Source organism: Triticum aestivum, chromosome 3D (genome assembly GCF_018294505.1).
Source record: "Triticum aestivum cultivar Chinese Spring chromosome 3D, IWGSC CS RefSeq v2.1, whole genome shotgun sequence".
Classification (NCBI taxonomy): Eukaryota; Viridiplantae; Streptophyta; class Magnoliopsida; order Poales; family Poaceae; genus Triticum; species Triticum aestivum.
In genome coordinates this window covers 257,110,660-257,122,190 of record NC_057802.1, presented here as the reverse complement: position 1 = coordinate 257,122,190, position 11,531 = coordinate 257,110,660, and the positions used below count along the sequence as shown (strand labels likewise).

General features: G+C 44.7%; 1 long non-coding RNA gene across 1 annotated transcript; it reads left to right on the top strand.

Moving 5' to 3' along the window:
- Positions 1 to 2,910: 2,910 nt before the first annotated feature.
- On the top strand, positions 2,911 to 4,469 carry LOC123074493 (uncharacterized). Its single transcript, XR_006435989.1, has 3 exons — positions 2,911 to 3,224; positions 3,309 to 3,514; positions 4,337 to 4,469. It is a non-coding gene; the product is annotated as an uncharacterized lncRNA (long non-coding RNA).
- Positions 4,470 to 11,531: the final 7,062 nt, after the last annotated feature.

Genomic DNA, 11,531 nt, shown 5'->3' with positions numbered 1-11,531 from the left:
GCCCGTATCATGTGGCACCTCGTAGCTCGTCTCCATGACTGAAGGGAATTTCCCATGCTCGTCCATCTTCCTTGAGGGGCTTCCGAAGATGGAAGTGTCGCCCTCACTTGTAGGTGGTCGCCTTGTTGTTGAAGATGTCAATGTAGGCGAACTCATGGGAAGTAGGCGAAGATGCTGTACGTCCAAAGGCAAAGATGCCTTGATAGCACTTGGCAAAGATGCCGAAGTGGTGGTGGTAGCCGTAGCTCCGCCTTGGTGGTGCTCGTCTCGCGGTCTTCTCTTTTGCTCATGAAGCTTGGCCTTGGCATGAAGTAGAGCTTGTTGGGACTTGTATGTTTGCGCTTGTGGAGCATCTTCATGATGATGGTGTCATTGTCGCACTTGAGCTCGTAGTAGATGTCGTTCGTCATCGTCGTGCACATGATGCTTGGAGGTGACTTGCCCTGCCCTTCATGACGATGTGGATCACGAACGTGATGGTGGTCGCCATGTAGATGTGGACGTGGACAAATTGCGCTTGCATCGCATGGGCGCTCCGAAGATGATCGACTTGCTCGCCGTCGCCTTGAGGATGATGAAGGGGAATAACGGTTGACCAACAAAGTCCGAATCTCCTCCATCCTTGCATCTTCCTCCTCCTTTTGTGTGGAATGCTTATTGTCGAAGTAGTCTCTTGTATGTGCTTCGGAGTCTCGTATGTCGATGGCGAGGTTGTCGATGCGCTCTCGCAATCTTGATTGTGCGCCTTGCATTTGTCGTTGTAGATCGAAGATGGACGCTTTGGTGATGTAGTTGTTCGCGTCGTCGTTGTTGTCGAAGACCGGAGATGAAATGCTTTGCCTATCCATCACAAGACTCGAGAAAATATGTGTGGAAGAAAGGAGAGAACTATACCAAATGTACCTTGACCGATGTTGAGAATGGATCAATGATCACTCAATGATGTAACAAGGAAATAGCACAATTGGTACCGATCTCGTCAGTTTCTCACACCTACACAAATAAGGCTTATGGTGGAGCTCGGTGAGGATAGTGGCAAAAAAATTTGATGCAAAATGTTAGCAAGAGTCAATAATGTTGAAAGAGATTCACAAATTCGCAAGTGAAACAAGTAGACCAATAGCAATGAAAATCACATGGAAACACACACACGGATAGATAAATGGGGTCGCGCAACCAAGGAATGAGCTCAAAATGTGGAATCCACGGAAAACGCTCGTGTTGCACAGCTCAAGAGAGACGCTAGCACAATTGCTCTATAGGCGGACACGACACTTGTGCATAACCTATGATATGCAAAATGTATCAACTTTCTATCCCAAGTATGCTATTATGTATGGTTCCGGTGTTCCGCTCAAGATGATCGGATATGACAATCTTATATGCAATGTGGTATGATGCTATGGCACTTGCTTACAATCTCTTTTGTTTCTCTCTTTTGCTTAAAAGCTTACTCTTTTTTATGGCCACTTTGCGAAATGCACAACCCAAGATAGCAATTGTGTATATGCGGGAACAATCTTGTGACACAAGAGATGATATGATACCAAGATGATACCAATATGGTATGGTATGTATGCAATGGAAGGTGTAGATCAATGATCACTAATGTGCACAAGTAACGTACCGGCAATACTCAAATGGCTAGTCTCGATAGGCAAGTGACGCAAAATGGGCTAGGGGTTATCAATGCAATTGCAAGGGGAATATACAATGGTGTTGTCGAGGTTACCAGCCGATGCGATGATGAGTGGCGGTGTTCTTGATGTAGAACTGTTCCTAATTAGCCGAAACACCTTAGGAAACGGAAAAACCGCGAACTCAAAATCTCCAAAGGCAAATGTCAAATGGTGGTAGCGGAAAGCGGTGGTGGTGTTGCACTCGGCAATGCGGAAGTGGAATGATGGGTTATGCGAGTCAATGTTGAAGCAACCGTCCCTAAGTAGCCGAAACACCTTAGGAGACGCAAGCCGCAACTCAAACAAGCTCAAACAAAAACTGGGTTATGTTGGGGTGGTGGAAGTGTATGGTGGGCAAGGTTATGTGGAGGTGGTGGTGGTGGTTGATGAAGAAGCAACCGTGTAACATCCCAAAATTTTCCAAATTTTGGAATGTTAATAATAAGTTAAAATTGAGTGAATTGCTATGATTTTCAAGGGAAATTAAAAATCTTTTTGAGTCCTATTTGAATTTTTTTTCTATTTTTTGTTTGGACTCCTATGAAATATTTTGAAACCATAATCAAATTATGGAGTGAAAATAAAATGACTTTCTCAAATGTGGTGGATGAGTATCCCATTTGGAGTTCCATTTGAAATTGGATCTTATTTGGAGTTTTAATGCCATTTAAATATTTTCAAACTATTAAAATAAATTAATGAGAGGAGATAATGTGACTTCTCCAAGACATATTCGGAAATATTTAGTAATTGAGAATTAACAGTTTGTGAATTTGCAAAACTCTGAATTGAATTTTGAGTAATTCAATTAAGTCTATAATGCATTAATAAGTGTTGCACACAAATTAATTTTACGAAATTATGAAACTATTTTTTTCCTAGACTGCAAATAATAAATATGTAAATGTAGACATTTTCGTTGGTTTCGTTAGTTAAAGTTTTTCGTCACCTAATTATTTATTTACGAAATCTAATCCCAAGTCTTTTAGGGCTAAGCACAACTTTTTTTCGGAGCACTGTGCACGCACATAACCCAGCAAGTACAGCATACACAACCAGCCAAGCCCATCAATGTTTTTTTTCTTTTCTTTCTCTTTCATTTTTCTCTTGGGCCTTGACTTCACTAAGGCCCATACGCCCACGCTTCTTCTTCCTCCTCGTTCATGTTCACAGGAACACGAACAGAGGCTACATCCATGGCGCCTCCACCTCTTCCTTCCCTCCTCTTCCTCTCCCAACCCACTAACCTCCAGAACCGGTTCCCCTCTCCTCCCTCGACCCCTCCCCTCCATTAGTGCGCCCTAATTCCCCCCCTAATGGCCATTAGAACCACAGGTAACTGCTGCCATTAACGCCCTTAAATCCGACGATGCCCGCTCTCCTCTGGCTCCCCCTGACCCTCTATAAAATCCCAAGGAGTCTCCCAGGTTCTCCTTGTCCGAAGCCCCCTCCTTGGAGGAGCTATCTCTCTCTCCATCTTCCCAAATTGCTCGCCGGAGTTCTACTCTGCCGCCGCTGTCCGTCAATTACTCCGGCGATTACAAGGTGATTCGGACCACCGTTCTTTATCCTTTCTCTTAGGATGTTCAGTGCACACCTCCTGACAGGCCTAATCGTTCGAATATGCAGCCGGAGCACGAGTTTCATGTTGTCTGCTTCTGACCGGAGCTTCGCCAACTCCGGCAGCTGTTCACCGCCACCAGAGGAAGAGGCCGAGGACACAACCGAGTCCGAAGAGTTCGCCTCGACCTCCTCTTTCCCGTCCACCTCGAGAGCATCACCAGAGCACGCCCGAGCCGTCGTCCCTCTCGTCGCCGGCGACCAACTCCGATGAGGTCTCTCTAAATCCCGTAATTTTTTTTCCAGAAAAATATCCAAACTTTGGAAATTCATATCTCCCAAACCATATGTCCGATTTCGACAAATAAGATATCCCCGGATTTGTGGAAACCTATAGTTTTTTATGAAATTATAAAATTTCACTTTTGAGCAAACTAAATTTAGTTTTGATTTGAATGGTAAATTGAATATTTTTGTCATATCTTTTAATCTATAATTCATACCAAAAAGCTTATTATATAAAAATTGGTCATTAGAACCATACCTATCTGTTAGGACCCATAACTTAATTTTTCAACATTCTTAGTTCATGTTTTAGCCTCCACACCATAAAATCACTTTCTTTACTCATAATTTAACATCTTCGACCAATTAAATTTTATGCTTAGATAAATCTCTTAGATTGATCCCTAGAAAACCTCTGTGGTCATATGTTACTACCACAAAAATCATATGTTACTACCACAAAAATTTGGAGTTAGTGAATTATTAGTTTCAAATCCCTAAACTCATAACTTTTAATTCCCATAGTTGACCACAAGTCTAATATTCTAAAAAGTTTCTTTATGAAAATTTGGTTGTCAAAACTTGTTTCTCAATCACTCTATATATTGACACCATGATCTTCCCTTGAACCAACTTGACCCACCCTAGAATAAAATCTATGACATATTCCCATTCAAAGAAACTTCTTATCTCAACCATAGCTACGACATGATAATTATCCTACGAATGTATTTATACTGTTAATTTGAATCTTTCATTTGGATCTTCATCTGGATTTGTTGTGTGTTGAAGTATTTTTGTTTTATCATTAGATATATCGTAAAGTGAAGGAGTGACGATAACAAGTAGAGAATCACTTCAAGACACAGGCAAGTTGCAATTTGATCATGCACTGACCTATATTTTCATATTATGCATATCTCTTTGAATTTAAATACTATGCATGTTTTTCAAAAGTTTTGCAAAGTACTATTACTATCTATAGCCTTAGGTTCAAGACTTACTACCTGTTGGAAATATGCCCTAGAGGCAATAATAAATGGTTATTATTATATTTCTTTGTTCATGATAATCGTCTATTATTCATGCTATAATTGTATTGTCCGGAAATCGTAATACATGTGTGAATACATAGACCACAACGTGTCCCTAGTAAGCCTCTAGTAGACTAGCTCGTTGATCAACAGATAGTCATGGTTTCCTGACTATGGACATTGGATGTCATTGATAACGGGATCACATCATTGGGAGAATGATGTGATGGACAAGACCCAATCCTAAGCATAGCATAAAAGATCGTGTAGTTTCGTTTGCTGGAGCTTTTCCAATGTCAAGTATCTTTTCCTTAGACCATGAGATCGTGCAACTCCCGGATACCGTAGGAGTGCTTTGGGTGTGCCAAACGTCACAACGTAACTGGGTGACTATAAAGGTGCACTACGGGTATCTCTGAAAGTGTCTGTTGGGTTGGCATGGATCGAGACTGGGATTTGTCACTCCGTGTGACGGAGAGGTATCTCTGGGCCCACTCGGTAATGCATCATCATAATGAGCTCTATAGGACTAAGGCGTTAGTCACGGGATCATGCATTGCGGTACGAGTAAAGAGACTTGCCGGTAACGAGATTGAACAAGGTATTGGGATACCGACGATCGAATCTCGGGCAAGTAACATACCGATTGACAAAGGGAATTGTATACGGGATTGATTGAATCCTCGACACCGTGGTTCATCCGATGAGATCATCGTGGAACATGTGGCAGCCAACATGGGTATCCAGATCCCGCTGTTGGTTATTGACCGGAGAGGCGTCTCGGTCAAGTCTGCATGTCTCCCGAACCCGTAGGGTCTACACACTTAAGGTTCGGTGACGCTAGGGTTGTAGAGATATGTGTATGCGGATACCCGAAAGTTGTTCGGAGTCCCGGATGACATCCCGGGCGTCACGAGAGGTTCCGGAATGGTCCGGAGGTGAAGAATTATATATAGGAAGTCAAGTTTCGGCCACCGGGAAAGTTTCGGGGGTTACCGGTATTGTACCGGGACCACCGGAAGGGTCCCGGGGGTCCACCGGGTGGGGCCACCTATCTCGGAGGGCCCCATGGGCTGAAAGTGGAAGGGAAACAGCCCCTAGTGGGCTGGGCGCCCCCCCCATGGGCCTCCCCCCATGCGGCTAGGGTTGGGAACCCTAGAGTGGGGGGGCTTTCCCCTTGCCTTGGGGGGCAAGGCAACCCCTTCCCCCCTTTGGCCGCCGCCCCCCACCCTAGATGGGATCTGGCCAGCGCCCCCCCTCCCAGGGGGCCTATATAAAGGGGGGGAGGGAGGGCAGCAACCCACAGCCTTAGGCGCCTCCCTCCTCCCCTGCAACACCTCTCTCTCTCGCAGAAGCTCGGCGAAGCCCTGCCGGAGACCCGCTACATCCACCACCACGCCGTCGTGCTGTTGGATCTCCATCAACCTCTCCTTCCCCCTTGCTGGATCAAGAAGGAGGAGGCGTCGCTGCATCGTACGTGTGTTGAACGCGGAGGTGCCGTCCGTTCGGCACTCGGTCATCGGTGATTTGGATCACGGCGAGTACGACTCCGTCATCCACGTTCATTGGAACGCTTCCGCTCGCGATCTACAAGGGTATGTAGATGCACTCATTTCCCCTCGTTGCTAGTATACTCCATAGATGCATCTTGGTGAGCGTAGGAAAGTTTTAAATTATGCTACGATTCCCAACAGTGGCATCATGAGCCAGGCCTATGCGTAGTTACTATGCACGAGTAGAACACAAAGTAGTTGTGGGCGTTGAGTTTGCCAATTCTTCTTGCCGCTACTAGTCGTTTCTTGTTTCGGCGGCATTGTAGGATGAAGCGGCCCGGACCGACCTTACACGTACGCTTACGTGAGACAGGTTCCACCGATTGACATGCACTAGTTGCATAAGGTGGCTAGCGGGTGTCTGTCTCTCCTACTTTAGTCGGAACGGATTCGATGAAAAGGGTCCTTATGAAGGGTAAATAGAAATTGGCAAATCACGTTGTGGTCATACGTAGGTAAGAAACGTTCTTGCTAGAAACCTACAAACCACGTAAAAACTTGCAACAACAATTAGAGGACGTCTAACTTGTTTTTGCAGCATGTGTTATGTGATGTGATATGGCCAGAAGATGTGATGAATGATATATGTGATGTATGAGATTGATCATATTCTTGTAATAGGAATCACGACTTGCATGTCGATGAGTATGACAACCGGCAGGAGCCATAGGAGTTGTCTTTATTATTTTGCATGACCTGCGTGTCATTGAATAACGCCATGTAAATTGCTTTACTTTGTTGCTAAACGCGTTAGCCATTGAAGTAGAAGTAATCGTTGGCGTGACGACTTCATGAAGACACGATGATGGAGATCATGGTGTCATGCCAGTGACGAAGATGATCATGGTGCCCCGAAGATGGAGATCAAAGGAGCATAATGATATTGGCCATATCATGTCACTATTTGATTGCATGTGATGTTTATCATGTTTTTGCATCTTATTTGCTTAGAACGACGGTAGTAAGTAAGATGATCCCTTATAATAATTTCAAGAAAGTGTTCACCCTAACTGTGCACCGTTGCGAAGGTTCGTTGTTTCGAAGCACCACGTGATGATCGGGTGTGATAGATTCTAACGTTCGAATACAACGGGTGTTGACGAGCCTAGCATGTACAGACATGGCCTCAGAACACACGCAATACACTTAGGTTGACTTGACGAGCCTAGCATGTACAGACATGGCCTCAGAACACGGAGGACCGAAAGGTCGAGCATGAGTCGTATAGAAGATACGATCAACATGGAGATGTTCACCGATCTTGACTAGTCCGTCTCACGTGATGATCGGACACGGCCTAGTTAAACTCGGATCATGTATCACTTAGATGACTAGAGGGATGTCTATCTGAGTGGGAGTTCATTAAATAATTTGATTACATGAACTTAATTATCATGAACTTAGTCTAAAATCTTTACACTATGTATTGTAGATCAAATGGCCAACGTTGTCCTCAATTTCAACGCGTTCCTAGAGAAAACCAAGCTGAAAGATGATGGCAGCAACTATACGGACTGGGTCCGGAACCTGAGGCTCATCCTCATAGTAGCCAAGAAAGATTATGTCTTAGAAGCACCGCTAAGTGATGCACCAATCCCACAGAACCAAGACGTTATGAACGCTTGGCAGCAGCGTGCTGATGATTACTCCCTCGTTCAGTGCGGCATGCTTTACAGCCTAGAACCGGGTCTCCAAAAGCGTTTTGAGAAACATGGAGCATATGAGATGTTCGAGGAGCTGAAACTAGTTTTCCAAGCTCATGCCCGGGTCGAGAGATATGATGTCTCCGATAAGTTCTTCAGCTGTAAAATGGAGGAGAACAGTTCTGTTAGTGAGCACATACTCAGAATGTCTGGGTTGCATAACCGCTTGTCTCAGCTGGGAGTTAATCTCCTGGATGACGCGGTCATTGACAGAATTCTCCAGTCGCTTCCACCAAGCTTCAAGAGCTTTGTGATGAACTACAATATGCAGAGGATGGAAAAGACCATTCCTGAGGTATATTCAATGCTGAAAGCAGCGGAGGTGGAAATCAGAAAAGAACATCAAGTGTTGATGGTGAATAAAACCACTAAGTTCAAGAAGGGCAAGGGTAAGAAGAACTTCAAGAAGGACGGCAAGGGAGTTGCCGCGCCCGGTAAGCCAGTTGCCGGGAAGAAGTCAAAGAATGGACCCAAGCCCGAGACTGAGTGCTTTTATTGCAAGGGAAGTGGTCACTGGAAGCGGAACTGCCACAAATACTTAGCGGACAAGAAGAAGGCCGGCAACACCAAAGGTATATGTGATATACAAGTTATTGATGTGTACCTTACCAGTACTCGTAGTAGCTCCTGGGTATTTGATACCGGTGCGGTTGCTCATATTTGTAACTCAAAATAGGAACTACGGAATAAACGGAGACTGGCGAAGGACGAGGTGACGATGCGCGTCGGGAATGGTTCCAAGGTCGATGTGATCGCCGTCGGCACGCTACCTCTGCATCTACCCACGGGATTAGTTTTAAACCTCAATAATTGTTATTTAGTGCTAGCTTTGAGCATGAACATTGTATCTGGATCTCGTTTAATTCGAGATGGCTACTCATTTAAATCCGAGAATAATGGTTGTTCTATTTATTTGAGAGATATGTTTTATGGTCATGCCCCGCTGGTCAATGGATTATTTTTGATGAATCTCGAACGTGATGTTACACATGTTCATAGTGCGAATACCAAAAGATGTAAAGTTGATAACGATAGTCCCACATACTTGTGGCACTGTCGCCTTGGTCACATTGGTGTCAAGCGCATGAAGAAGCTCCATGCAGATGGACTTTTGGAGTCTCTTGATTACGAATCATTTGACACGTGCGAACCATGCCTCATGGGTAAGATGACCAAGACTCCGTTCTCCGGAACAATGGAGCGAGCAACCAACTTATTGGAAATCATACATACCGATGTGTGTGGTTCAATGAGTGTTGAGGCTCGCGGAGGATATCGTTATGTTCTCACTCTCACTGATGATTTAAGTAGATATGGGTATGTCTACCTAATGAAACACAAGTCTGAAACCTTTGAAAAGTTCAAGGAATTTCAGAGTGAAGTAGAGAATCAACGTGACAGGAAAATAAAATTCTTACGATCAGATCGTGGTGGAGAATATTTAAGTCACGAGTTTGGTGCACACTTAAGGAAATGTGGAATAGTTTCACAACTCACGGCGCCTGGAACACCTCAGAGAAATGGTGTGTCCGAACATCGTAATCGCACTCTATTGGATATGGTGCGATCTATGATGTCTCTTACCGATTTACCGCTCTCATTTTGGGGTTATGCTTTAGAGACTGCCGCATTCACTTTAAATAGGGCTCCGTCGAAATCCGTTGAGACGACACCGTATGAATTATGGTTTGGGAAGAAACCTAAGTTGTCGTTTCTAAAAGTTTGGGGATGCGATGCTTATGTCAAGAAACTTCAACCTGAAAAGCTCGAACCCAAATCGGAAAAATGCATCTTCATAGGATACCCTAAGGAAACTATTGGGTATACCTTCTACCTCAGATCCGAAGGAAAGATCTTCGTTGCCAAGAACGGGTCCTTTCTGGAAAAGGAGTTTCTCTCGAAAGAATTGAGTGGGAGGAAAGTGGAACTTGATGAGGTGATAGTCACCCCTTCCGAACCGGAAAGTAGCGCAGCACGGGAAAATGTTCCTCTGGTGCCTACACCGACTGGGGAGGAAGTTAATGATGATGATCATGAAGCTTCAGATCAAGTTACTGAACTTCGTAGGTCCACAAGGACACGTTTCGCACCAGAGTGGTACGGCAACCCTGTCCTGGAAATCATGTTGTTAGACAACGGTGAACCTTCGAACTATGAAGAAGCGATGGCGGGCCCGGATTCCGACAAATGGCTGGAAGCCATGAAATCCGAGATAGAATCCATGTATGAAAACAAAGTATGGACTTTGACTGACTTGCCCGATGAGCGGAGAGCCATAGAAAACAAATGGATCTTTAAGAAGAAGACGGACGCGGATGGTAATGTGACCATCTACAAAGCTCGACTTGTCGCTAAGGGTTATCGACAAGTTCAAGGGGTTGACTACGATGAGACTTTCTCACCCGTAGCGAAGCTGAAGTCCGTCTGAATCATGTTAGCAATTGCCGCATACTATGATTATGAGATATGGCAGATGGACGTCAAAACGGCATTCCTTAATGGCTTCCTTAAGGAAGAGTTGTATATGATGCAGCCGGAAGGTTTTGTCGGTCCTAAGAATGCTAACAAAGTATGCAAGCTCCAACGCTCAATCTATGGGCTGGTGCAAGCATCTCGGAGTTGGAACATTCGCTTTGATGAGATGATCAAAGCGTTTGGGTTTACACAGACTTATGGAGAAGCCTGTGTTTACAAGAAAGTGAGTGGGAGCTCTGTAGCATTTCTCATATTATATGTGGATGACATACTATTGATGGGAAATGATATAGAATTCTTGGAAAGTATAAAGGCCTATTTGAATAAGTGTTTTTCAATGAAGGACCTTGGAGAAGCTGCTTATATATTAGGCATCAAGATCTATAGAGATAGATCAAGACGCCTCATTGGTCTTTCACAGAGTACATACCTTGACAAGATATTGAAGAAGTTCAGTATGGATCAATCCAAGAAGGGGTTCTTGCCTGTATTGCAAGGTGTGCAATTGAGCACGGCTCAATGCCCGACCACGGCAGAAGATAGAGAAAAGATGAGTGTCATCCCCTATGCCTCGGCCATAGGGTCTATCATGTATGCCATGCTGTGTACCAGACCTGATGTAAACCTTGCCGTAAGTTTGGTAGGAAGGTACCAAAGTAATCCCGGCATGGAACACTGGATAGCGGTCAAGAATATCCTGAAGTACCTGAAGAGGACTAAGGATATGTTTCTCGTTTATGGAGGTGACGAAGAGCTCGTCGTAAAGGGTTACGTCGACGCTAGCTTCGACACAGATCTGGATGACTCAAAGTCTCAAACCGGATACGTGTATATTTTGAATGGAGGAGCAGTAAGCTGGTGCAGTTGCAAGCAAAGCGTCGTGGCGGGATCTACATGTGAAGCGGAGTACATGGCAGCCTCGGAGGCAGCACAGGAAGCAGTCTGGATGAAGGAGTTCATTACCGACCTAGGGGTGATTCCCAATGCGTCGGGCCCGATGACTCTCTTCTGTGACAACACTGGAGCTATTGCCCTTGCGAAGGAGCCCAGGTTTCACAGGAAGACCAGGCATATCAAGCGTCGCTTCAACTCCATTCGTGAAAGTGTTCAAAATGGAGACATAGATATTTGTAAAGTACATACGGACCTGAATGTAGCAGATCCGTTGACTAAACCTCTCCCTAGGGCAAAACATGATCAACACCAGGACGCAATGGGTGTTCGATTCATCACAATGTAACT